Source organism: Chlamydotis macqueenii, chromosome 1, assembly GCF_036417535.1.
Source record: "Chlamydotis macqueenii isolate bChlMac1 chromosome 1, bChlMac1.mat, whole genome shotgun sequence".
Classification (NCBI taxonomy): Eukaryota; Metazoa; Chordata; class Aves; order Otidiformes; family Otididae; genus Chlamydotis; species Chlamydotis macqueenii.
Genome location: NC_141556.1, coordinates 77301721 through 77327737, shown reverse-complemented (window position 1 = coordinate 77327737; position 26017 = coordinate 77301721). Strand labels below are relative to the sequence as shown.

General features: G+C 39.5%; 1 protein-coding gene across 3 annotated transcripts in view; it reads left to right on the top strand.

Moving 5' to 3' along the window:
* The first annotated feature begins 4202 nt into the window (after positions 1-4202).
* Positions 4203-26017, top strand: part of SHISAL1 (shisa like 1) — an 84489-nt gene continuing 62674 nt past the window's right edge. For all 3 annotated transcript variants that reach the window (XM_086757634.1, XM_086757641.1, XM_086757628.1), the window contains exon 1: positions 4203-4307. The gene's annotated coding sequence lies outside the window, so the exon portion shown is untranslated. The remainder of the gene's footprint in view (positions 4308-26017) is intronic.

Below are 26017 nucleotides of genomic sequence, written 5' to 3'. Positions count from 1 at the left end.
CCTGAGTTTGGACTTCCCTGTTTGCAGTCAGCACTTCGATTGTTAATTCACTACAGATGTCAACACTTCTCATCTGGAAGGATCTAATGCCTTGGGTGTACCTTGTTAGCATGCAAGTCTCACAAAAAGAAAAAGACCCATGCAAGTTCCCGCTAGATAATACGTAGAGATGAGTTATGAAAGATGACTGAAACAATACTTGAAAACATTCTCTTTTCCAAATACTGTGTGGAAACAGTGTGCATTTCATATCATAATAGTCCAAGGAAAACTATTTAAAATACTAATAAAGGTGAATTAGCCATTTTAAAAATAAATCTGATACTGACATGTGCTGTACTTCTGCACTCATAATGCATTCTTAAGATTTTCTGACGTGGCCTAGGAAAAAAGCTGTGTGTATGTTAACAGCTACACAGAGGGTGAAAGTGCGTGGAGTTCCAAGGATGGAACAATACAGCCTTGTTGGCTTTGGCAAAGTACAATCTTTAGTGATGAAAACCTGAGCAACTTGGGGTCAGTCCCACAAAGGCTTACACATATGCTTATCTTTATGCATAACTCAGGCGTGCAAATCGTTACAGCATTTTGCGTCTGACAGGGGTGCTTCAGCACAAAGTTCTGTACTGTAAAGCCTAGGGTGTGATCTTGTCCTTAGTGAAGTCACTGGGACTTTCTGTGTGAACAAAGTTATTTATGTGAGCCAGCAAAGCTGGCCTGTAAGTGGCTAAAATAGTAAATTAACTACTCAGATGTTGTGAACTTTAAAACAGAGCTTTCCTCTAACTTCAGAGGGAAAAAAAAAGGAATCTTTGAATAGTGGCTCTATGCTATTTTTCATTACTATATTATTTACTGTGGTATCGTCCCAAGGCCCAAATGAGGTTCCCATTCAAGGCTTATTTACACCACAATTATGCAAGCAGTCACTGTTTGGATTCTAACCATCATTTGTATTTTTATATGGAGCTTTAAATTTGAAACCTTAAAGTAGTATAGGCTTAATCAGGAACACTGCCATACTCGGGAAATCCAGTCCTAATACCAGTTCCAGCATTGATTTAGGCAGGAGTGATAGATAAATCACTCCCTTGTCTTCTGTTCACTTCTGTCACTCTCCATATCAAGATACATAATGGAAGTTTACACAGTGATAGAAGTCATGATTTGAAACAGCTTTTATTATATGAGATGGGATTGCTAAAGTAGGAAGACTTGTAGCTAATTAAAAAAAATAGGAAGTGTCTACTAATTACCTAGCCTATAAGATTGGTTTTATTTTATATCTACTGCAAAAGAGCCATACAACATCAAGCAGATGATGATGAGGCTGTTGGGACACGAGCATTTGGTTGATGCATCTGGCATTAGCATGGGATGGCAGAATCACTGATAAGGATTTAATTTTCCTTTCTTGCCCTGATTTGCATTTTCTATTACTGTTTGTTGCGTTTCAGCCCTGTGGGTTTGGGATCTGACCAAAAGCCAATTGAAAGCTCAAACTAGTAAAAGTCCAGCGTTTCTTTCTCTCCTCCAAAAAGAGTTGAACGATAATAAACACCCTCCCTCCTGCTCTTTCCCCTCACACATATACCCACTCAAAAATGTCTGCTTCTCAGGAAATAGGCATGAGTAATACAGAATCATTTGTGTCTTATTTAAAGGAGACTCTGACCATAGCTTTTCCTTTGGTCACTCACAACAATGAAATGGATGAGGGTGAGAGTGTGTCACTGTAATAGAAAGAGAAGCCTAGAAAAAAAAAAGGAGTGGCTGAAGACCAAGTACCTCAAAAGAGTGGCTTTGAATCCGTGTTCGGGTGGGAAGAGCTTCCTTGATACTCTCTGCTTAAAAAGAAAAAAAAATAAGGAATAGAACAGCTTATTGCCCTTGCCCTGTCAGGGTTTAGTAAAATGAAGGAAACAGCAATACTACAGAACTGTAAGAAAAAAACAAACAGATGAACTGGTGGTCCACCATTCCTGTGCTTGGTAATTATTTTATGAAAAAATAACATCAGCCCACCTAGTCATAAGGAATTTTATTTGGTGTCTAACAAAATTAGTCCCAATGGGACAGTGTAGCCTAGTTTTACGTGGCTGTGTAATGAGACATCCTACTACAAGAAACTGGCACAAGCTGACAGGGGACCTTGATTTCTGTTTGAAATTGTTCAACTTACAGTTTTTAAACAACTGACTAAACTTGCTAGTGTGAAGAAAGTCATAGTTTATATTCTTGCCTGATCGGAGAAGTACATTTGTGATTGCTTCTTTCCACGTGCAACACCTGTGTAGAAAGTGCACTCCACCTGCTTGAATATTCAAAACATGTAGTTTCACACAAGATTGCGAATTAAAACATGTCAGGGAGAGAGACTAGGGTTAAGAAATGTTGCTTTACTTCCTCCAGATCATAATTATAGGGAAGCAGTTTAGAACATCCAGATTATGTTATCAAGTGGCCTGATTTAAACATAGCTCCATCCCCAAACAGTAAATAAGGTACATGTGGTGGGTATGAGTCATCACTCTTGCAACAGTGCCTGTGGAGCTCCCTGCTTTGCATGATTTACGCATTAAAATGTAAATGAAGAATAGTTTTTATTATAATTTGAATTCATCTGAGAGAGATCATGTATAGACATCGGTTTAGAGCAGCCGCCTTCTCTGAGGGCACGACCACCTGTTGGAGCCGTGGCACGAGAGGAGGGAGGGAGAGAAAAGGAAGCTTTAGCCATTTTTAGAAAAGCAAGACCATAAATCAGTGTACATCTTCCTCCTCCTCTCTGGGAGTTGCTTTTGCCTTTGTCTCACAGGAGCAGGCTCTGCAGCAGCAAGGGCACACGGGGTGTGCAGATGCACTCCTCAGCATGTGTGTCTGTGTGTCTGCCGGAGTCACCACTGTGAACACATCAGGCTAGAACTCGTGCTGACCCCAGTGCCTGACCCCCGAGCTGAACGGCCAGGCTCACTCTACCCCCAGCTGTTTTAACTGGTAGCGAGGCACACGACGCCCAGCTCTTGCGCCGTTACCCAGCAGAGGCCGGGGCTCGCCGGACAGGTGCAGAGCCGCCGCCTCGGAAGCCTGGCAGCTCTCTTATCAGGCATTTTCTGTCGGAATCCGAAGCAGGCAGACTTTTTCCTGGGGTTCTCCGAGCCGCCGAGGGGGCAAGGCGCATCGGAGGACGCGGCTCCCGGGGGCTTTGATCCCTCCGATTAAAAGGTCCCCGGAGAGGATTGCTTCTCAACAGCCTGCCGAATGCTCCCAGAGTAATTTTAAATCGCCGCACCGCTGTTTATTAATGTAATGCTCTTAAAATCGAGAGCACGCTTAATCCCCAGCGCACTCTTACCGAGCGGGGGGAGCGGAGCGGGCTCGGGCCCGGGCCGTTGCCCCCACGCGCCGGCCGTTAGGAGCCCTGCAGGGGCCCGCGCCTCGCTGCTGCCCACCCGGGGGCGCCGGCCGGGCGGGGGAGTGCCCGCGCTCTGCCCTCATGGCCCCCCTCAGAGGGGCCGCGCCGCCCGCTCGCCGCTAGCGGTGACCGACCTCACCGGGCAGCGGCATCGCACGCCGCCCGCACCTGACCGGCTCATTCCACTCCCCCCTCTCCCTTCCCCCTCAGCGCGGTGGGGGCGGCGGCGGAGCGGCGCCTCTCTCTCCTCAGCGAGCCCCCCGCAGGAGAAGGGCATGGGGCGAGCCCCGCGCACCCGTTAGACTTCACCTCCCGCCGGTGATGCGGCGGCTGCCGGTGGCGCTGCCTCTACCCCACCCCCGGAGGACGCCGCCGGGTTTTCCTGAGGTGAGTGGCCACCTCCGGGGCGGCCCTGCCCTTGCCCTGAGCCCGGGCAGGGCTCCGTGCAGCCCCCTCCGTACCCAACGGCAGGAAAGGGGATACCGGGGCGGGGAAGTTTGCGTGCGGGACAAGCGGGGAGAAGCGGCGCGCCCCCTCCTGCGCTTCATCTGTTGTAGCGGGTGACGCGCGTGGGAGTGGGGAGGCACCTGGAGAGCCGGCCCCAGGTGGAGGGAGAGCAGCTGGTTGGAGCGGGGGCGGGGGGAGGAAGGGAGAAGGTGGAGAAGCGGGCGGGGACAGGGACAGGAGGGGACGGGGGAGCTGCGGAGCGGGGAGATGGGGAAGGAGGTGGCGGTGGCTCCGGCTTCTCCTGAGCATCGGCGCCTCGTGGACTGAAGGACGGCGCTCACGGCTGCTGCCCCCGGCCCCGCATCGGCGGCGACTTTTCCTTCGGGGCTTCGCCGTGCAACTGTTGGGGAAAGTGGCCGTGCCCTGAAAGCGACTTTAGCGCAAGGTTAGGGGTTGATTCGTGTGGGGCTTGGGGTGATGGATGGCGCTGCTCAAGGGGAGACCCGCAGGGACCCAGCCCCGGTTCCCCGGCAGCCTCCCTGGCTGGGCGCAGAGCAGCGGTGCTGGCCCGGCGCGGCCCGGCCCGCCTTGGGCTGGGCGGCCGCCGCCTTTCCCCTGCAGCCCGCCTTTCGGAAACTTTTGTGTACCTCCCGCTGGGGAAGGAAGCCGAGGCGGGATGCGAGCGGCGGGGCTCAGGGACCCGACGGAGAGGGTGAAGGGCAGGGTGGCGGGCTGTCGTGTTTGTGCGCCCGTTATCCGGGCTGCCGGCGGTAGGTTTGTTACGTGTGCGTTTGGGGTTTGGATCAATATTTATTTACAGGACTCGGGTATTAATCACTCCTGTCTTGGACAGCTCATTAGTGGTGACTTGTTTCCATGACGACAGGACCCCTCTGAGTCTTCGGGGTTATCTATTTGCCCGATTTAATTTTTTTTTCTTGTGTTTCTTTTTTTTTTTTTTTTCCCTTTTCATGAGGCGTACTCGTGCTAGTGTCGTGTTTCGTCACCGAGAAGAAAAACAAGCAAATAAAACCTCCGTGATCCTCTGGCCCCTATTCAGCGTTCCTCTAACGCTCAGTTATTTCCCCAGCCTTAATTGATGATAGATGGATGGGAGTAAGCAAGTGTGTGAGTTATACAAGGTTTCTCAGCACTTGTTTCACTGCCTTATCTCTGTTAGCTATAAAGCTGAGCCTAAGATACAGTTTGACTTCTCTCTTGTTCAAAGTAATCCTTAGACATGTTAGTACTGAAAAGTGTTTGTTATCTTTTTGTTTGTGTATCATTTAGTAGCCCAGAACCCTTTGAGAGGCATTGTATTGCAGTCTCTGTAGTTTTATTGCTACAGGAGAGCTGGGAATCAGTAGTGACTTATTGTGTAACTTTGTCACCTTCTTGTGGTGTGACCTTGACAGGTCTCTTAACTTCTTTATATCCCACAGTGTCTCAACAAAAGGAAATGTTGCCCGCTTGTATGTGTGAAGTGCTCTGAGCTAATCAAGCAAAACACTTCTTCTAAGATGGAGTATTATTGAAACTGAATATATTTTCCATTATGAGGAGTAAACATATCCTATACATCCCTTTTCCCTAATGAAATAGGTGAAAATCCCTAATTTTAGCTTCAGTCTTTATTTAACGTAGCACAGTCCTGTGTTAGCTCTTCAAATGACGTGTACTGGTATCATCCAGCTGAAATGAGTGATTCTTATCCCATTTATGCTGACTACCAGTCCCTGCTTTTCAGGGTTAACTTAAAAGAGTTCGGTAAAAAGGTGAATCTTTAGTGTTCTTAGATTGGTAGGAATATCTGCTATGGCAAAGAGTATATATTTAAGGAGAAGATACAATAGTAGAGAAAAAAAAGACTGTAAAATCGAATGACAGTCTCAATCACTTGTATTGCAACCTGAGAGGGACTTAAATGCTCTCTTTTTGCGAAAGAGAGCGAGCAAGCACACACTTTTAACTTAACTATATGTCAAGTTAAACATCTGAAACCATTCTACCAATTTTCATAGTTTTCGAAGAAATATTTTAATATCTAGTGTTCTGTTGAGAAGCATTGAGAGTTTGTAAGAAATGTTTTAGAATGTACAGTTCTAAACCAAAATACTGCCTGAGAGATGTTCAGTTGTGACTATTTTAGATGACAGGAGTAATAAGTTACAATAGTAGGGAACTTCAGTAAGAAGTGTACGTTTTTCTTTCTTTAAATGCTCCTTTTAAATGAATAAACTATTATAAAATAAGTATCTTTTTCATACTTTGAGGAAGAGTCTGTCCTCAGCTCAGTTCAGCAAAGTGCTAGAACATATGCCTCCTTCCAAATGCATTAGTGTTCTCTAATATCAGTAGGCAAATTGAGCTTCAAGCTTTTACTTAAATATTCTAAAATATCAAGGCCTGTGACCTTGACTTTTGTATTTTTTATTTATTTTTAGCAGCTTAATAGAGAGACATCTGTCTGAAAATATCTGTTGGTAATTGAGGACAGTCTGACCATTACCAGCCCTTAGTTACCAGTGAACTTACCAGTGAACTTACCAATTTTATGACAATCTCATGAAGAGAAAGGTAAAAAAAGAAATGACATCTTAGTCAGCATCTCGTCTCCTTTGGATGTCATTGACTTAAATTTCCATGCTGAACTATTACATTTTTACTACTTAGTGCTGCATGGTCAATACAGGTAGAGAAAAAGTGGTCTAGGTTTTACTCTGTGCTTTACATCCTCTGTAAAGCTCAGTCTTTTATTACTGGTGATAGTAAGAACAACAAATACTCCAGTTCAACTCTCAGACCCTAGAGGGGAAAAAAAAAAAATCTTCATTTTGTTTTTTAAGACTGGTATCAGGACAGCAAGAAAGATAATTCATAAGAAGCATGTATTGCTTTTATAGATATTTTTCAGGACAATAATCTCTTAAGATTGTACGAAGACATCTGAGTATATGAGCTGTCACTGATAAAGGTGTCCTGTTTGAGGGAGTGGAAAAAAGGTAGATAGATGTGAAGGCTAAATCTATAGCTATGGATGATGATTATGTTAGTTTATATTGTATTTTACTCAGTATTATACTGAAGTAACTTGGCTATAATGTACACTGGTTTTCATATGCAAAAATGCTTATAACGGTGTTCATATTCAAGCTACATCTTGCTCAAGCAGCATATTGCTTAAACTTTGCTAGCGTGTGGAAATAGACTTAGTATTGCTTGTTTCTGTGGTGTTGGAAGTCCCTCAACTGGTTTGGTGAATAAGATACTGGACCAGTATTTGGTGGAGCTGGTTGAGCTCCTTTCTCTGTAATTGGTCTACTCTGGACAAGTCACCTTAGCCCTCTATTTCATCTTTTCCCTAGTCGTCATCCTCCTCCCCTTCTTTATCATTCAGTCTTGCTTATTTGGAGTGTGGGTTCTTCAGTGTAGAGTTTTGTTATGTGCATATATTGTACCTAGACAGATCTCTGTTGGAGCATCAAAATGTTACTGCAGTATAATAACAAGAAATAGTAGCCAACATTTTTCCTGTATGGGTCACTGTGGTCTTTGCATGATGACTAGTTAGTGTCTGAGAGGCAGTAAGATTGTTACAGATCAGTGTGAAGATGTAATGGAGGAATTGCCTCTAATGCTAGTTATTTAAAATTCCTTTTGCTAAATATATTTGAAGAAAACAGCTTTCAGAGAAAAAGTTCACAGATCTATTCTCCAAGGACTAGAGAGTAAAGAATTCCTGCTTTTCGTGAACACCTATGTTTGCTGTCAGGTTGATTGTACTAGTTTTCTGGATGTAAAAATAAGGCAATCATTAATTTAAAATATGTATATTAGTGGCAAGGGGTTCATCAAGGGCAGAATCCACTACTAAAGATCCAAACTTGGAAACTAGCACTAAAGATCCAAAGTTGGAATCTTGATTCGCTGTTTGTTTGTTTGTTGTTTTTTTTCCTTTTCTAGTGTTTTTAGGGAGGGAGGAAGGGAAAGGCGGATGAGTTTCCAAGTATACTTCTTGAGCTCAAGAAACACACAGCTTCATTTGACAGGAGTGAGTAATGATGTTAGGAAGGTATGAGAGCTGTTTCTGTATTATTCCAGTTGGGAGCTTAATTATGTTCTTCATAAACTTCTATAAAATGTCTACACTTGAAAATATGATGTACTTGGTTCAGTTTGGGTTTTTTTTTTTTTTTTTTTGTCTTTTCAAAATCACTGTGCTAGTCAATACTGATGCTTTCTGATAAACTAGGCTTTTAGATTGAGGCAGAGTTATTTCCTATTAAATGTTTACAGATGAAAACCTGACTTTTAAAGTTATCTCTTTTCTGTTATATATGTTAGATTTACTTTTGTCTTTCATCAGAGTTTAGCTGGAAAAATTAAGATGAAACAAGGAATGCATTTTCACATACCGGTGGAAGGTAAAGTAAAACTCTTCTGTTTTGATAATTTTATTATTTTCAAAGAGGAGACTTCTTAAAAAGTTCATTTCTGACCTTTTGTTTACTTGCCATATTTTTAATGAACCATGTACAATCATTTCAAAATGACTTAGACTTGTAAGGCCCAATTTGAACAACCTAAAGAAATCTGTTTTTTAGAAAATGTATTCTGGAGGGAAACCTCTCCCAAGTCTCTAAAATGCCTAATGTTGCACAACTGCACATTCACGTGCACAAACTCTCTAGTAACTTTGGAAGTTTTGGACCTGGGTGTCTTTTCTGCTTACAAAATAGATGAAAAGAGACATCAGCTCAAATTACTTCCAAATTCAAGTTACTTCCTCATCTTTTTATTGCCTGCACCAATAGTGGAGTTCAGTAGTTACAGAGCTCTGTCAGTGATCAGTTTGTACATTACTGCTGTATAGTCTATAGGAAGTCTGAAGAGCAAAGTAAATCCTCCTCCTCAGAGTTCCACCGAACATGGGGTGGCCTCCTTCATGAAGGAATAGAATGCATGGAAGTTTTTATAAGGATTTAAAAATTCAGGAAGAAATATGGGACTCAATGAAGACAGGCATTACAAAAGAGTTATCCAGATTCTGGTGAATTGGATAGTAATAGTGGTGTTAATAGTCACCAGAAGCCCAGTAAGAGCAGAAGCCAAATCACAGATGTTAGAGTAGATCAAATCTGAAAGTGAGCAGACTGGACAGCCTCACCGCTTCAGAAACAGCAAACAAAAGGATTAGTTTCAAAGGCCATAAAAACAAAGACAGAGCTGTTTGCTGGCCTCTGTAGATTCTGCAGTGTGAAGTCTTCATTATCTCTGTGCCTTTGCCTTGATTGTAGAGTTCATCCACTGGTGATAGGAAATATCAGTAGTGTAATTCTGATTCAAAGAAGCTGACTAGTGTCTAGAGACAGAGGCAAAAAACATGTGGCAAATAGTTTGTCTTTGCCATATGGCATCTTTGCTCTGGCATCTGGATAATATCCGGTAGACTTCAGAAGCCTCTGCTCTCAGGAGAATCCTTGAAAAATCTAAGAACGGCATAGTGCAGCCTTTGGAACAGTTTAGATTTAACACACTGGGGGAAAAAATATTATTTTTCTTTCATTTTCTTTCTTATAACTGGAAGACTGAGGCAAATTTATCTGCTAACAGTTTGTAGGACAGAAGATATCTTTCTGCTTTGATTGGTACCCCAGATGTGCATATACTGCTCGCTGAAATGTATAGAACATCCCACCCCCAGGTAATCAATACAGAGCAGGAAAAACAGATAGCATGTTCCCCGCTTACAGCTCAGTACCCTCTGTCAATTTATAATGCTTACGAAGAGGAGCCACTGAGTACTTACATGAGTTCAGGTGGCATCTCAACCATCAGATGCTGCTTCTGAACAGCCTTTTGTCTTCAGCTGGCATAATATAGCATTGCTTTTGTGGTAGAACTGGTTTGCCCAGGCTATTTTACTTGCAGAAGATATGCTCTGAGCACAGTCAGTGACGGGTCTGCCTGGCTGGCTGTGCAGGGTGGAAGCCAAGGTGCAGATTTGTGACATTCTCTGGGGATAAGGCAGGGAGAGACCTCACCTCTGCATGTGCAGCAGCTCCAGCAACAGCCGGCATGCTTCTTTTGAGTTTCTTGATTTGTAGGCTGACCTTTTCACACTAGTGAAGCTGAGCAGGCCCACCCAATTTTGTCACTTTATGCCAGGATGTCTGATGTTGCAGACAGGGAGTCTGGTCCTGCTCTATTTGGAGTCAAGGGCAGAATTCTCACTGATTTCCATAGGAACAAGATGTGTTCCTAAACATACTTTAGTAGCTAGAAAGAAACTTCCTAATAAAGAACCAGACTATAATATTACACAAAACATCAAGCATTGTTCTAGGCTTCAAAGCTCTTAACAACAGTAACATGCTTGCAGACCAAGAGCTGCAAACAACAAATCTCAGGGCATTCCTGGCAGGACTGTGGAGGATTACCAGCTCTCATTCTGCCCTGAGAAACAATTGAGGCTTGATCATGTTACTGATAAAATCCTGCTTATTTTAATGGACACTATTCAGGTCTCTTGGATTATATCAGCTATATAATAGCTGTTAGACAAAGGATTTATTATGTCAAGCAGAAAAGGCAGTAGGATTTCAATTTACCTGAGGAAGCAAAAAGCCCTTTCCCACACTGATGTGGAGACTGTTGGAAGTTACCAAGGAAAACTTTGGATTGCAGTCCTGCTGCTTTGAATGGTTATACTTTAGTCAGACCGATTCTTAACTAAAACATTTTTGTGGTTTTTGTTTTTCCTTCCTTTGAGTATTAATTTTTTCTCCTCTACTTCCACCCCTCATCTTACCCTTACTGACATTCCTGTGTTTCACATCACAGAGGAACCTTTTCAGTTACAGGCTTTTTCTTGAAGAGGAGTTGAAATGAAGCACCTACAGCCTGTTGGAGGTAGGGGGTTCCAAAACATAGCTCATAGATCTCTGCAGTTCCTTGCTTGCTTTCCAAAATTCCTGTATTCCATTAATTTTGCTGCTAGAATGCCACTTTTCTGTCCAAATAAAACTGTCAAGCTGCAAGGAAGTGGTGGGAAGGTAGTCACTTTAGTCATATAGATTGTGCACTTGCCATTTGTCTTGCATTCCCAAACACAAGAGCTCCAGGGCTGCTTTTTCACACAATTTTCAGCTTGCGCTAGTTAGAATACCGTTTTTTCTGATTGCCAGGTGAAGCATGTTTACCTCTCGTCTTGGGCTGGTTTGTTTTTGTGGTGAACGTTTGGGAGATTGCATTTTTTCCCTGTAGTGTCCTAACAGCATCAACATTTATTAAATTCTTCTTCAACTACTCCCCTGCCCAACAAACAAACAAAAGCTTTATTTTGTAAAGCATGTGGCTGACATGCTTTCCCGTTATGTCACTTCCTAGGTAATTAGTATTTTAATGTTCAAAAATATAGGCAAAATTCTACAGAGGTAAACTTTTCCAAGGAAATTGTGTCTACTTCAGACACTTTATCTTGAATGGCAAATATGTTCAATATGCATTCCAGTCCAGAGTACTGGTATTGTCTTACGCAGTTAAGATTGGGTTCTTTGTTCCTGTCTTGTTTTTTTTTCATGCCATTTGGACAGAAAGCTGCCAAGATAATAGACCAAATTTTGTATTCTAAAGATACAAAATATGTCTAAAGGTACAAAATAACCCCAAATGCAGAACTTGAATACATAGCAGTTTGACTTGTTTGCAAGCTGTCAAAGACAACATAAGACTATAGGCAGAAACAGAGTCAGCCTTTTATAGTCCCGAAGAACTTAACACTATCCAAGATGAGGGAAAAGTTGAGCATGTGTGAATGGAAATTGAACAGCATCTTCACAGGATGGTCTTCATTGCTATTTTGTGGTCTCCCATTGCTGTTGGGTGAGTGGAGGGGAGGCTGACTTTCATTCTTATAAATACCATGTTGTCTGTTACACCAGCAGTTAAATTTCCATTACAGATATGTGGTGCAGGACCTCTGACCTGAATAAAACACTAGTCACATACCTGGCTTCTTGGGAGAGTTGCTCAGTGACAGATTGGTTTAGGACTGAAAAGTCATGAGAGAAATCAGTGAGTGGCTGTTCTCAATATTGAAACGATTTTTTATGATGCAAGTTCAGTATAATCATGCATGTTATCTTTTTTGATTTTGTGGAGTTTTAAGAGTAATTCATTGTGATCCTGTTGTAAAGTGTTGTGACATGGCAGCATTTCCTTGATTAAGATATTGCTGAATTTTCATTTTTAGAAATACTATTGGCAAGGATTTAGAAACCTGGACTCTAGCCCAAAAATAAACAATCACTGAAGCCAACTATGCAAGGAGATTCTATACACACGAGTTGGAGGCTGTTAATTATTACTTTGTGTTGCAGCCTCTCTTGTCTGTGTTTCGGCAAATCTGTGAATTCCACTGTGAAGTAACTCAGTAGCTGTGTAACTGGCTGCAGAGGGATCGCTCTAGTGCAGGGGCATTAGCCAGCGCAGTGGTTACTGAGCTGCATCCCATCCCATAGCGCTTCAAGGACTGGTGGCAAATGGAGAGAGTCCTGTGGGCTTGGTGCTCTTCTGCTTCTAACCTGTGATTTGTGACATTCTTCAACTTCTTCTATAGCTAGAAGAGCAGCAAGGTGTACATATCGCTATGTGGTTAGCATCTTTGCTGCAAAGATTAAGCTCAGTCCCTCTTAACTTCTTCCCATTTCTATTCACTTGCTTTTCAGAGTGAGCTTCACTGTTCATCTCTTGACTAGTGTCAGTCAAAAAAAAGCAGCTCCCTTTAAACTCTAGAGATTTGACATAGGAAACAAACTTTACATAAGAAATGAGCTCATGTCATACGTTGCTGATAAATATTTTTTAGGAGTCTCACACGTGGAATTATATTTATAAGTTACAAGTCCATCTTGCAACAGAGAAACAAGTCACCTTTACTTCAGGTGAAGAGTTACTGAACAGGGCTCAAATATTTCTTAATATGAAATAACTGTTTTCAAGACATGTATGCTCCTTTTTTTAAGTCCATGGGCAGATTCCTATTTATTTGAATCGAAGCAGGGTCAAGCCCCATGTGTCTGAGGGATGCTATTGTGAAAGCAAACCCTTGCTGTGTCCCCTCTGCAGGAGTCAGGATGCACTCCTGGCCAGTAATCTAAATGTAACAATGTGAAATTTATGAGGAAGGGAATTGGCAGTAATAATACTTCTTTTGCCTTTCTACTCTTTATCATTGGCTTCCCACACTTTTGGGTCATTCTCAGCAGAGAGCTGTTCAGTCCGTTAATTGTCTTTGTTAGACACTCTCTATCTTCTTTCTCATAGTAACTTATTCGTAGCAGGGAAAGATCTATCCAGCATTAGTCAGTTAAGCCCGAGGGCCATAGCCCAAATCTTGCTTCCATTTTTTTTTTTTTCTAGAATATGTTTTACATAAGCAGAATGAATATGTATGCACATGCACACATACAGGCATACATGTGTAGCTCTCATTAAAATTAATATACGTTACGTGTCTTCATTTTATGCTTTCGTAATTGGCCTAATCTCTCAGTGATAACATGACGGTTGCAACAAGGTTGATGTTTATGGCAAATTTTGGTCCAGAGTTTGTAACCCTCATACCTGTTTTCTAACTCCACCTAGCTTCTCCCTAACTTCTGAGTCTGGACTGCAGTGGAAGATTACAGTAGCATGAACTTGAGTCCAAATGACTGAGAACGAATAAGAACAAAACATATTCCTTTAGCTGTTGAACACAAGTAACATTGCTTTAAACTTATTGCAGTGATACAAATGAGATGTGGAATAAACACGTTCACAAGGCTTCACATATTTAAACATTTAAGAGATTATTTTTCCCTTTTGTTCTTCTCTGAAGTATGAAATTTAATCTAATGGTCTCAAATCAATGTTAATTATAGTACAACTTTAAAACATTCAGCGAGAGCTCCAATAACTCGGGCATGCTTTTCAGAAGCGCCCTGTACTGTGTCTGTTTCGCAGTATGCCTTAGTCAGGACTCTCGGTGCTAGGTGCTTTTAAGGAAGGATAAGAGGAGCAATATTCTCAGGGAAGTCAACACCTTTCTTAAGCAGGATGTGTTTATATTATTGCCTGTTTTGATAATTAGACTTTAAAAGCAAGCATTGCTTTTGCAATCTTCTGCATAATAATTATATTACAACAAACAATTAAAAGCTCTGTATAAAATAAATAATGTAAATAAAACTGTGGTGCTCTCTCTCGTCCCGATCAAAGCTGAGATTTCTCTTCCTTTAGTTTCTGAACTTGGTCTTCTTTTTCTTTTCTGTCTGACTTGTCAGTTACATATCCCTCTTTGGATGGGCTTAAGGTGGGCACTTAGTGAAGAGTAATGGAACTCTTGTCATTTATTTTAATTACCAAAGTCAGGACTGGCTCTGTTTTGCAGTATACTGGTGGTGTGGGCTGGGCTAATAAGCTTGTGTGTCCAGCAGCTGCCTACAAACTTCCAAATTTTGACAGACTTATATCTCAAAAATAATTTGTTTTGCCGCCTTCTTCTTCATATCGTGCATAATAAATGGTACTAGGAACAGTGACATTGGTTTTGTTGCATGAAATAATGATCAGTATGAGGAAAATAATTTTCCTGTTTCATTAGCCTACACCTTATTTCCTTTACTCTTTCCTTTCCTTTTCCTTTTTGTCTGGTATGAAGTAAATGTTCTGGTGTTTTAGTTTCAAGCATCAAAACCAAATGCATGTTTATACCACTTAAACATGAACCTCTTTTCTAATTTTTTCCAATTCATTTGCCAAAACAACAAAAAAATACCAGTCAGTTGCATAGCCTTATGGGAGAATTTATATCTGGCACGGAGCAGCCCCCTAAAAGACCATGGGTTTTCCTGTGAATTGAGACGCTGACCACATGATAAGATGTGTTTGTTTCCAGCATTGTCATCATTGCAAGACCTTTTTCCTGGAAGAGAAGTCCTGTCTTCTTGTACAAGAGCATTTACCGTGGTTGAAAAGCCAGAGAGCCACAGAGTTTAGGAAAACACTAAAAAAACTTGCAAAAGTTGTTTTAAGGGAGTAAAATTAACTATGTCCTTTTCTTGAAAACAAAGCTAAGACTTGGTCCTCAAGGAACTTGATGTCTTCAATTCTTAAGCCCATACTGGCTATGCTTGTCATAGAATCACAAACTTACTTTATCCAGTTTAAAAAAGTATTGTTAATATGAAATGTAAAAGTATTTTTTGACCTGTTGGGTCATATGGTGGAATTGTCTCACATATTGTTTCTATTTCATGCTGAATTCAATCCTTCAGTAGGATGATTTTTGCTCATTTGAGGGGCAGGGGACAGGAAGGATGTAACCTAAATTAAATTGTCTAGCTATTAGTAGCAAAGCAGACCTGATAAAGCAAGCCATAAGGCTTGCTACTGCTAGCAAACCTAATGATATTTAAAAAAACTCGTAATGATATAACAAATACAGAGCCTGAATGTTGAAGTACCCTGTGCAGGGTCTGGATCAATTTTAAGTTGAATACCTAGACAGTGATTGTCTATACACAATAATAACTGCATATCAGTACAGTGGCTTTGTCCTTTAAGAGGAGTCTGCTTTAAAGATGTAAAAGTCTGTTTGAAGAGTTCTCTTGTGTGCTCTGACCCTGAGTTGTGACTTCCTTATATTCTGTGGTTTTAGAGCATCCAAAGCTGGGTCAGCTCTTCAGTAAGACACAGTGAAGGGTGGGTTATAAGTATCAAATTGTGAAGTTTTTGTTCTGTAGCTGAACACTAGAACTTGAGGTTATAGTAGTTTGTGTTTGCCCAGAAGCAGACTTTGAGACATCCTGGAGAATGTCTTCTAGTACCAAGAGGTTTCAGGAAACTGTGATCTTTACAGCCATCAAAAGGTGACTTTGAAGTCTTCTTGTACAGTAATGCTTTGTTTGTTTTTGTATAGGCGTTCTGCAGGGATGCGGGACAGGACAAGGAGACTGGGCTTTGGTGTGGCTCTTTTGAATTGGGCAGATGAGACTGAAACAGGATGCAAAAGTGGATGTTTTGGGTCAGGTTAAGCACCTGTCAAGCTTGCTGTGACTTCTCTGACACTGGCTGGGGTAGACATCGTTTCGTATAAGTATAGGGCAAACATATTTCCCCAGATATACTCTCTCAGCTTCTGGCTATCTGTGTTGCAGGTACTTTCTGCTTTAGAGGTCATAGTTTTTGTTTAAAAACATTGATCAACAGCTATTACCCATGAAATTTGTTTAATTGTTCTTAAAATATAACTAAGCTTTTGTCATCCAAAAAAAGTCCAGTTAAACTACTTGCTCTGTGGGAAAAAAAGCACCTCCTCTTGTTTATTTTAAAACCATTATCAGATAATACTGTAATTCTTGTGTTATGAGAAGTGATGGGTGATTGCTGCCTATTCAGTTTGTCCATGCCACTTGTAGATTTTCATAGACTTCTATGATATTCCTTCCCAGCTGAATCTTCCTAGTCTATTTTAAATGCTAGCATACAGAAAACAGTCTACACCTCTTACTATCCTTCTTATTCCCTTCTGTTCCCTTTCCAGTTCTAGAGATGTAGATAAACCATCTACTACTACTATAATATAATCGGCTTTTCTTTTGTTCCTTTTTTTTTTTTTTTTGCTTTTCTTTTGTTCTTTTTATTTTTTTTTTTTTTCTCAGCAGCTTCTGAAACTCTGCTTTCTGACTGCTGTGGAATACTAAATCACCATCTACAGAGGATTGACTTGCATACGTTTTTTTTTATTATAGCTTTCATATCTGTTTCTGAGATGCAGTAGCCCATCCAGTGTTGGAGCCCGTCACTGTGCAAAGCTAGTGAGGGGAAGGGGGTTCCTCCCTGTGTTACTTTGCATTTACCAATGCGAATTTAGTTTTCCATTTTATCCCCTAGTTCATGAATGATGGATTCTACTTGAATGATTTCTGGGTGAAGTCAAGGAAGGGTTCTGCCAAGCTATGGATGCTTTGAAGAGGGAGTTAGCTCAGTATAAGGGAAGGTATGTCTCAATGCTTGTAATAATTTTGCAGAATTGGAACTTCTAAGTTCTCTAAAATAAACTTGATCAAGCCTGTGTATTTCTTTGCCTTCTACCACAGTGTCTTTGGAGGACTTAATGGGCAAAACCTGATAGCTAAATGAGGTTATGGAAGAGTAGTGACAGCAGGAATGTGAAAAGTCTGCCTTACTAGTTTTCAGGATCAAGGGCAGCAGTAGGAGGAACAGAATACATCGTTCCAGAAGATAAGTTGACAAGAAGGAGAGGAAAAGAGACCTAGAATCACAAAGAAAGAAAAAAAAAAAAAGAAAAAAAAAAAGATATAAAAGTTGATCTCCACTAGAAATTGGATAACTTAAAAATGCATAATCTTGATAGCAGGATGATGCTATGGTCAGGTACTTGATTGGTTGACAGTAGAAACATTCACAGAATATGTGCACTGTAGTCATAGTGGTTCTGTAGATTTTTGTTTTTTCTCAACTGGCAACAGTGATGGAGTTCTCCACTGTAACTTTATGCTAAGTTTCTTGATATGATTTAAATATGTTTCTGTGCTATGATTTAAAGTTTCTGAGACAGAAGTGGTGTTTGTTTTTTGCTCACTAGGCGATGTTTTGGTCAGCAGGAGGAATTAGACTCTTTGGTGCTGAGAGAAGGGACCTTCAAACTGATCTGATTTCCCCGTGCTTATCCAGACTGGTTTAAAACAGTGTCCTCAAGGATGCAGTACTCAGGCTTCTTTTAAGGTAATCTCCTCACAAAATACAGAACAGGAAGAAAAAAATCTTTAAGGCTGTTAGATCTTCCTTGCTCAGGTGGGAAACTAGCAGTATCTTCAGTGAGTCACCAGATGTTTAGGGGTTTTCCCTCCATATGTCTTTACCTTGGCTAGGGTATGGGTAATCATTACCTCTTTGGGAAAGCAAATTCCAGTTATTGGTATTGCAAAAGTACTTGGTTCGTTGTAGAGTCACACAGAGTGTGCCTAGACAAAATACTTGAGGGGACTACTAACTGTTTAGCTAGTCTTCACATGAGTTTATCTCAAGGAGACAGAATAATCATTGAACATCAACAGCAAACAATAGCAACTCAGATTAGATATTGAAGAAAATTTAGTTATTTTTGCAGTAGCACTTTGTCATGGTATCCTTGTGCAATTTGAAGTGCCTCTATTTCCAAATATCATATTAATGTTATTTTTATTTTTAGGAGATTTACCTTCTTGCTTTGATTTACTCTGTGAATTCTATTTTTTTCCAGAGCTGTTTAGACCATCTAGTCATGCTCTTTTGCTGTTTCTTTTAGATTAAGGCATCAATATTGTCTGCATTAACCTTTTATATCATTAAAATAGCTACAATTTTCCTTTAATTACCTTATTTGCTGGGAAAGTAATCTACAGAATACGTTCCCCTAAGGGGTACCATAAGGGTATTCTGTTTTTCTAATAGCTTTAGGCATAACAATGGGCTGCCTAAGGTATAGGAAATATTTGGAATAATTTGTTTCTCCAAATATTTCCCCTCATTCTCTTTGTATGCATTTGATTGGTTCTTCTCAGCCAACATTTAAGTTCTACCTTCTTTTTTACTGCAGGTGCATTCATTCTTTGCTTTACATGTTATTCCAGTAGCCATATGACAAGACTCCTCTTGTTATCTGTGTCTTAAGGCACAGGCTGCAGAGTGCTTGAACTTTTTGACCTCTGTTCTGTCCCTTCCTGTATCTTGTTAACATTGTCCTTGGACCCTGCGTTAGCAATTTTATATACACAGGAATGGCCTGTCTAGTGAGCAATGTAGCTATACTCAGTGATGGGTAATTCCTTTTCCACCATATTGCTGTGCATTGTACCTCTCTCAGTTAATTTACTGAAGCATTTTATTCTATATTTTCTAATTGTGTAAACAAAATGCTTTTGAACCTCCATTTAACTTCTTTCTGTGAATTGTTTTTTAAAAATAAGCTTTGATATCATTATTTGACTAACCATGTAAACTTTTGTACACCAAATACAAAAGTAATAAACAGCCTGTTTTGATATCAGGCTGATGGTCATGCTTATCTTCTTCTAAAACCCTGCACATTAACTCTTAAAGAGAATGCTTTTGAATGAATTATGTTATTGACATGGTTCTCATTCATGTTATACATGCTCTGGTTCTTATATGCTCTTGCTTAAGTAACATGCATCTGTTCTTCATATGACAAGAAATTCTCTTGCTATCAGTTCACCATAGGTCCATGGGCAACTTTCTGTATCAGATTTCTTTTGCCTGTAGTAGTTTGGGTTCTTTGCATAGTGGTTGTCCGCTCTGTACTTGGATTTGCTTCACTTGACACATCCTCATTTCCTCAAGAAAGTTCAAGTCTGCATCTTCTAGTGGTCTTCCTCTGTTTCTGTTGAATGTTGTAGTTACAGCCTGGTCTCTTGTCAGTGCAGTATTCCTTGTTTATCTCTAAGAATGTTCCGTAGTTGGCCCTCTCTGCTGGATTTGACTAGAAGACAAACAACTGCTATCAGAAATAAGATTTCTTAAAACTCCTATGCTAGCTGGTGCTCAGTGCTAGTAGGTACAATGTAGTTCATCAAACTGGATGTATTTATGCACAATGGAGTTCTCTCCACCTGTTGTCATTCTGTGGAGTCAACAGCACATTCCTTGTCTTCCAAGTGGTGATGTTCGTATTGATTTGCTTGCAGAAAGTGCTTCCTTCTCTGTTGAACTGAGTACAAATACAGATCTGTATCATGCAGAAAGTTTTTGAAGGTAGATGAGATGTATTCCAGTTGTGTCTAAATGTCTGCCAGGGGAATTTCTGCTTAGGAACTTACTTAACCCTCTTCTACTAAAGGCATTGAATAGACAACAGATTCCTTGTTCTAGTGTAATTTTGGTGTGATTTGTTTCATTTTGGGGTTTTTTTTGTTTGTTTGTTTTTGTGTTTTGTTTTTTTTTTTTCTTGGAATTCCATTCTGATCTTGATTTTAGAAATGAGGCATGGGGCATAGCAGTCTCTTCCCCAGGAGCTGGACCCTTTACAAGGTTGTGTCTAGAGATGGGAAGCAAGAGCAATGATCACAGCTCGTCAATCCGTCGTCACGGGCCAGTAGACAGTCCCTACTTCGGATAATGTAAGCTTACCCAGAAGACTTGTTCCCAATATCCCTCTCCTCTTAATATCTATTATTGGATAAATACTCACTCCATCCTTTTGATGAAGTGGATCTTGGACAAGCAAAGCAAGCTGAGACATCAGAGCTGTAGTGCATAGCAAACTCAAGTCTTGTATATTCACCATTGCTTGAAAATAGCAAGGCTGACATTTCAAATAAGGCCCTTCACAGATATGTGCAGGGTTTTTTAGGTAGTTAATCTCATAAGTTGATTGATATTTTGCTTATTGATTTTAAGCGTCTTAAATTCTGTAGCTTGTTCTCATTGGTTGATCATGGTTGTTAACATTTAAATTCTTTGGGAATGGGAGACCGGGGAGAGGGTGTATGAGTTGGTGAAAACCACACAAAAATGCTAGTACAAGTTAAATAGATGTGGGACAAAATGAAGCAGACATTAGCAAAGTCATCTGGATCAGAGATGCTGGGTAACAAAACTGACAGTGTTTCAAGTGTTGAAGGAATTATTCTTTTCAGGTAGTTCGTAAAGTAACTTAACTGAAAACATTGCTTAATGATGAAGTATTATATGATGATTAGTATGGAAATAAAAAGTACTACTCTTCTGTTGCTTTCACTTAAGTCCTTCCTTAGCTACATTGATTCTTAAAAGAATTGGAACAGGGTTTGAATTTTCATTCTGCACAACTGGTTTTAGTTTGAAAGAGTATTTAGAGCAGAAAACTCTTTTAACGATTACAGTGTTCAAAAATACCTTCGGTGTACCTGGTAGTAAAGTTATTTTTTTAACTTAGTTTTTAACTAAGTACATTTTCCTAAATATCTGAAAGAAATGTGCTTTTATTACTCAAAGACAGATATTTGTTCAGTTATACTCTAGCCTGTGTTTTGCATAAATTTGCTTCATATGTGCAGCATCCTTTTCATTCTTGTACCTTGTTGCTAAGAGGCTTTCTCAGCTGTTGGTCCATCTTCTCACTCTCCATTTTTATTAATATCCTATCTCATATTAGTTTCTTGTTCCCCTTTATGTAGTGCACTATGTTTCAGCATAGTTAATAAGTGATTTTTACTGAAATATGGTAAAAAGACTTTTGGAATAGGTTTTAAAGCATATTTTAGGGAGTTTGAAATCCTACTTTGTCACATTTAGCAGCTTGAGACAATATGACTTGAGACTATGATTTCTAGCTTAATTCAGACAAGTTCCAAAAGATCAAGCTACTAAGTGGAAACATCTTGATGAACTCACCAATATTTGAAGTTTTTATTACACTGAACATGCAGTGTGCATTGTGGTAATGAAAATCATTGCTTTGCTCATCATTCAAGGTTCAGGACTGCACAAAGTTCTAACTTCTGTTTTTTCTAAACCTGTTCTGTGCCCTTCTTTGAATACACAAAAAGTCCAGATAACAGGAGAGGTTATTCTGGTGGAACGTAACTAATCTCATGAGGATCTATCAAAAACAAGTCCTGTTACATAATCTCTTGTATATATCTCATATCATCTATATCATATAGATCACATGTGCCTCATATTGGATTATATATTTCATAGGTATCATATCATATGTATCATATCATATATGCTGTACATCCTGCATATTTCATATCTATCATATATTCCCTATCATATGCCATATATCACATGTATCTTATCATACATATCACCTAAATGTTATCGTGCATATCCCCTATATATTGTATGTGTATCACATGTATCGAACTGTACATATATTGTATGTACCACATTTATTGTATGTACATATCGCACATCACATATCATATAGTACAGATCGCATGTCATGTCATACGTACCACACATCATATATACCATATAGTGCAAGTCACATGTTGTACGGATCACATATATCGTATCATACAGATCATGTGTTTTGTGTATCTGTCTCGCACCATTTTCAGTCATTTTAGCACAAACAACTGAGGACTAATGTTAAAACAGGAAAGCCTGAAATGTCATTTCCATTGCATTGTGAAGTAAAGGTAACAATAAACTTTTAGAGGCAAGTTTTCTGCAATTACATTAAAACCAAGGATGTTTTGAAATTTTTGGCATCCATTTCTGCTCCCACATGTTGCTTACATGAACTATTCTGACTTTCTCCAACATAGAATTCTTCTTGTTGGCCAAAAGGACTAGCATAGTGATGACTTCACAAAATCCAAAGGGTGAAAGTCAAGCTGCTACGCATAAGTGAAGAGCCTTTTTTTAAGGCAGTATAAACATACCTGTCAGATTTTAAAACCTTCAGAAATACTTCAGAAGAAAAAGAATATTTATGTCCAAGAATATTTCTTGTCACTTAAGATGAATGGCTGAAAATGTGTTGTCTGAAAATGCTACAGAAATGCTTTCACATCGCTTGTTCTCCAGAAGTAAAACTTCCTAGTGTTTGAATAGGAGTCATGCTGCTTGTAATTAATGACAGAACCATTTTTTATCTTTAAAAAGCTTATTATTAAAAGAGTTGAGACATCAAAAATGTCCAAGTCCATTAAGAGAAATAGGATCTTTGAATTTTTCAATCTGACTCTCATTCTGCAAACCCTGAATAAAGCAGATAGCATTGCAACACATGAGTATCAATGTAAGGACAGAACTATACTTGCATAAGGGAGGGAGGAGGGAGGGTGTGCTTACAGTGATGTATCAACACTGTACTGGTTATTATATATTTCTGTTATACTTGATTGTCACACTTGAGACCTAAGTTGTCAGTTGGTCGTGGTGTGCTGAAGCAACTGGATAGATTTTTAGCCTGTGCATAGCTGAAAAACAGAGAGTAGCACTTGAGGCTGTTAGGTGCTCTCTGCAGACTCTGCTTAAATATATGGAAATTATCTGCATGCATGCTTTCAAATTGAATCAGGTGTGTAACAGTGGAGAAAATACTAATGTTTGCACCAGTAGTTATTTTGTGTTGTTAAATTGCTGATTTTCCTGATGAAAACCAGCTTTCTTTAATTATCTGATTACCTTTTTCCAGTAAAAAAGTCCTGAAGGTTTGAAGTCTTCATTTTTTGAGTTATATTATGGGTAGCTTTGGAGTGCATTGATTTTCTCATAGCACTGAATGAATGGGAGAATAAACATGTTTATATTCATACAAGTGAACAATCTGAAAGATGTGTTTGCGTGACAGAACAGTATGAATTATACAGAATATACAAAGAGTTTTTATTTTAAATAATAAATTTTATTAAATTAAAGAAGTTATAGTCTGGATTTTAGTAGTGAAAATAGGTGACATAAATATATGTAGTATACTTAAGGTGCATGATATTTTTTTCTTAGAGTACAACAAACCTTTCCAGAATGTTTTTCATGCTCCAAGTACAAAGGGAAATTGAAATATGATGCAAGGTGGATAAAAATGTAGGAGGCTAATTAGGTGCTGCAGTGTAGTGTTGACAGGTTGATAGATCCATTCTAGTGGAAATATTTTTGCTGTAGTGCCCACTACGTAACTGCTTGTAATAAAACTCAATTGCTTTTAGACTTCTCGCATTACATGCTCTCTTTTAAATACACAGACACATACACACATTTCCTTTGTCTACCTCTGCTCATGCTTTGCCAGAAACTTCCTCACATGCTGGAAGACCTACCTTTGTAGCCAGGAGACGTGCTGTAGGAGGCCCTGATGTTCAAGGGTTTGATATTTTTCATGTACTATGCATGTCTCAGCTGGCTCCCTATTCTGTTTTTCTGTCTTTATCTTGAAAATACTGCTTTCCTGCTAGCTAGTCGCTTATTAGTACAATGGGAAACCTGAGTGGAGCAAAGATGGGTGATTGGGATGCTTTTCCTTTGTTATGAGACCAAGATGGAAGTTTTCACTGATGTTCCTGGTGGTACTGATATTTGCTCAATGTAAGTAGTTTCAGAGACCCACTGATACCCTTATATGCTGAGTAAGGCTGAATTCAGTTGCCTCCTGTTCTCCTCCACCTACAAGACAAACAGCAGAACCCAAACACTTGCCATAGGTTAACTGGCAACATTTTCAAGCACTGATTTGCTCTGAAACCTTGTGTATGTACTTCTGTGGGAGATCTGCCTTTTTAACAATAATATTGGCTTTCAAAAAACATTCCGATCACTGTTCCCACAGAAGGTTTGAAAATTACTGTGGGTAGTCACAGCAATACAACTGCTTGGATTTTTAAATAAATTATATTAATTGCAAATAGTTTGTTAGCCCTTTATGTGGATATTCTTCTGAACTGGCTGTATTATACAGTTGCAATTGTGTTTTATTAATAGCTTGTTTCAAGTTCATTGAGCTGATGTTCCGCCAGGTCTCTTCTTTAGTGCATCCATTTGTCTCATGTTGCACACATTTAGCAGTCAGTCAGAGATCTTTAGTTCAGAAGCCTAGGTATTGCTATCGCATACATGGCTGCTTTGGCTTTTCTCATTGCTTGTTGGGTTGTCAACATTAATTGTTGTATTTTTCTTCATTCCTAGCTAGTTTTTCCTCTCTGCTTACTTTAACAAACAATGCCTTCTGGATTTCTTTATGGCTTGCTTTATTTCATTGAAGATCCCAGATATTTTTCTACTTGATAAACAAATAGGCTTACTCTTTCATATGCATTGGTGATTCTTAGATATGGGCTTTTTGCAATCTTTACCTTTATCAATTATCAAATGACTGTGCCCTGCCAGGAAGCAAACTGTGATGTTTAAGTTCTAGTTGCTACCTCTTGACTTCCCTGAAGAAGATTATCACTCCTTCGGATGAACTTTGATCTTATCTCTGAGCATATTTTGCAAGAGTCTTCATTTGAAGAGCCCCTTTGTGACAAGGTTTATGACATTGAAGGCAGTTACAGTGCAGATGCCTAGCCTGATTATGAACCTTTCTGTGAAGGATTAAGTGGAACTTCATGCTCACAGTGCTGCAGTTTCAAGCTGCAAGCCTGATTAACTGAGAAGAGTTTTTCTAACTGTGATTTTTTTGAAATTCTTTCTTAATCAGTGTTGCACTTCAAGGTGAGTTTTCTTTTTAGACAGAAAGAGAGGTTTCTGTAAGTATTGGAAGGCGGGGGGAAGATATGACCCAAAAGCATCCTGCAAGGGTAAATAAGGGTAAATAGCTCTTAGCTAAAAGTGTATCAGGTCAAGAACAATGCCTTCTTTAAACTGACTTATTATTCACTGAATGGTGTTTCTAATCAATAGGGTTTCTGAACTACAGTGATATACCCTTCTCAAAGAAAGCATAATTTTTAAGCTATGTGAACATCAATCTAATGTAAAACATTTTGAAAACATTTCCTTACTTCTTCAAATGAATTGGTGTTTCAATGCTCTTTATTTTCGTAGTGCATCTTTGAAATAAGCATTATGATACAAGCCTTAATAAAAGATAACTCTAACTTCCTAATCAAGGACGGTTGGGTTTCTTCCATATTTCTTACATAACAACTGATACAAGACTTGCTCCAGAGAGAATACTGAAAAGATTAAAACTGTTTGTTGGAAAGTATGATGCAAAAGACATACAAAATTAGAAGTCATACAGAAATGGAAGATAAGCCATATTGTAATTCAGGAATAAGGGAATGTTAAACTGGTCCAATAGCTTTTACTATTTATTTACAACTGATCGATAGAAGTCATTGAGCTGAAAGATATCCATGCTGATAAGAACTCCAGAGAAAAGCAGACACTTCTAGGAACAATGAAATAACTGTTTAATAATTCATTGTTATGATAATTAAATAGTTTTCGGAGTGATTTTTTTTTTTCTTCAGAACATTGTAAGCCTCTAATGAAAGGGTTATAGAAGAAATTTACCTCTCGGACAAACTTCTGCTCATGTCCACTTTTGAATATCTATTTTTCAAAGTTTGTTCTGCAGAAGGAAAACTGGATTTGACCTATGACAGTCAAATGTTGCAGTTCCAGTTATTATGCTAATGTTTTACTTAT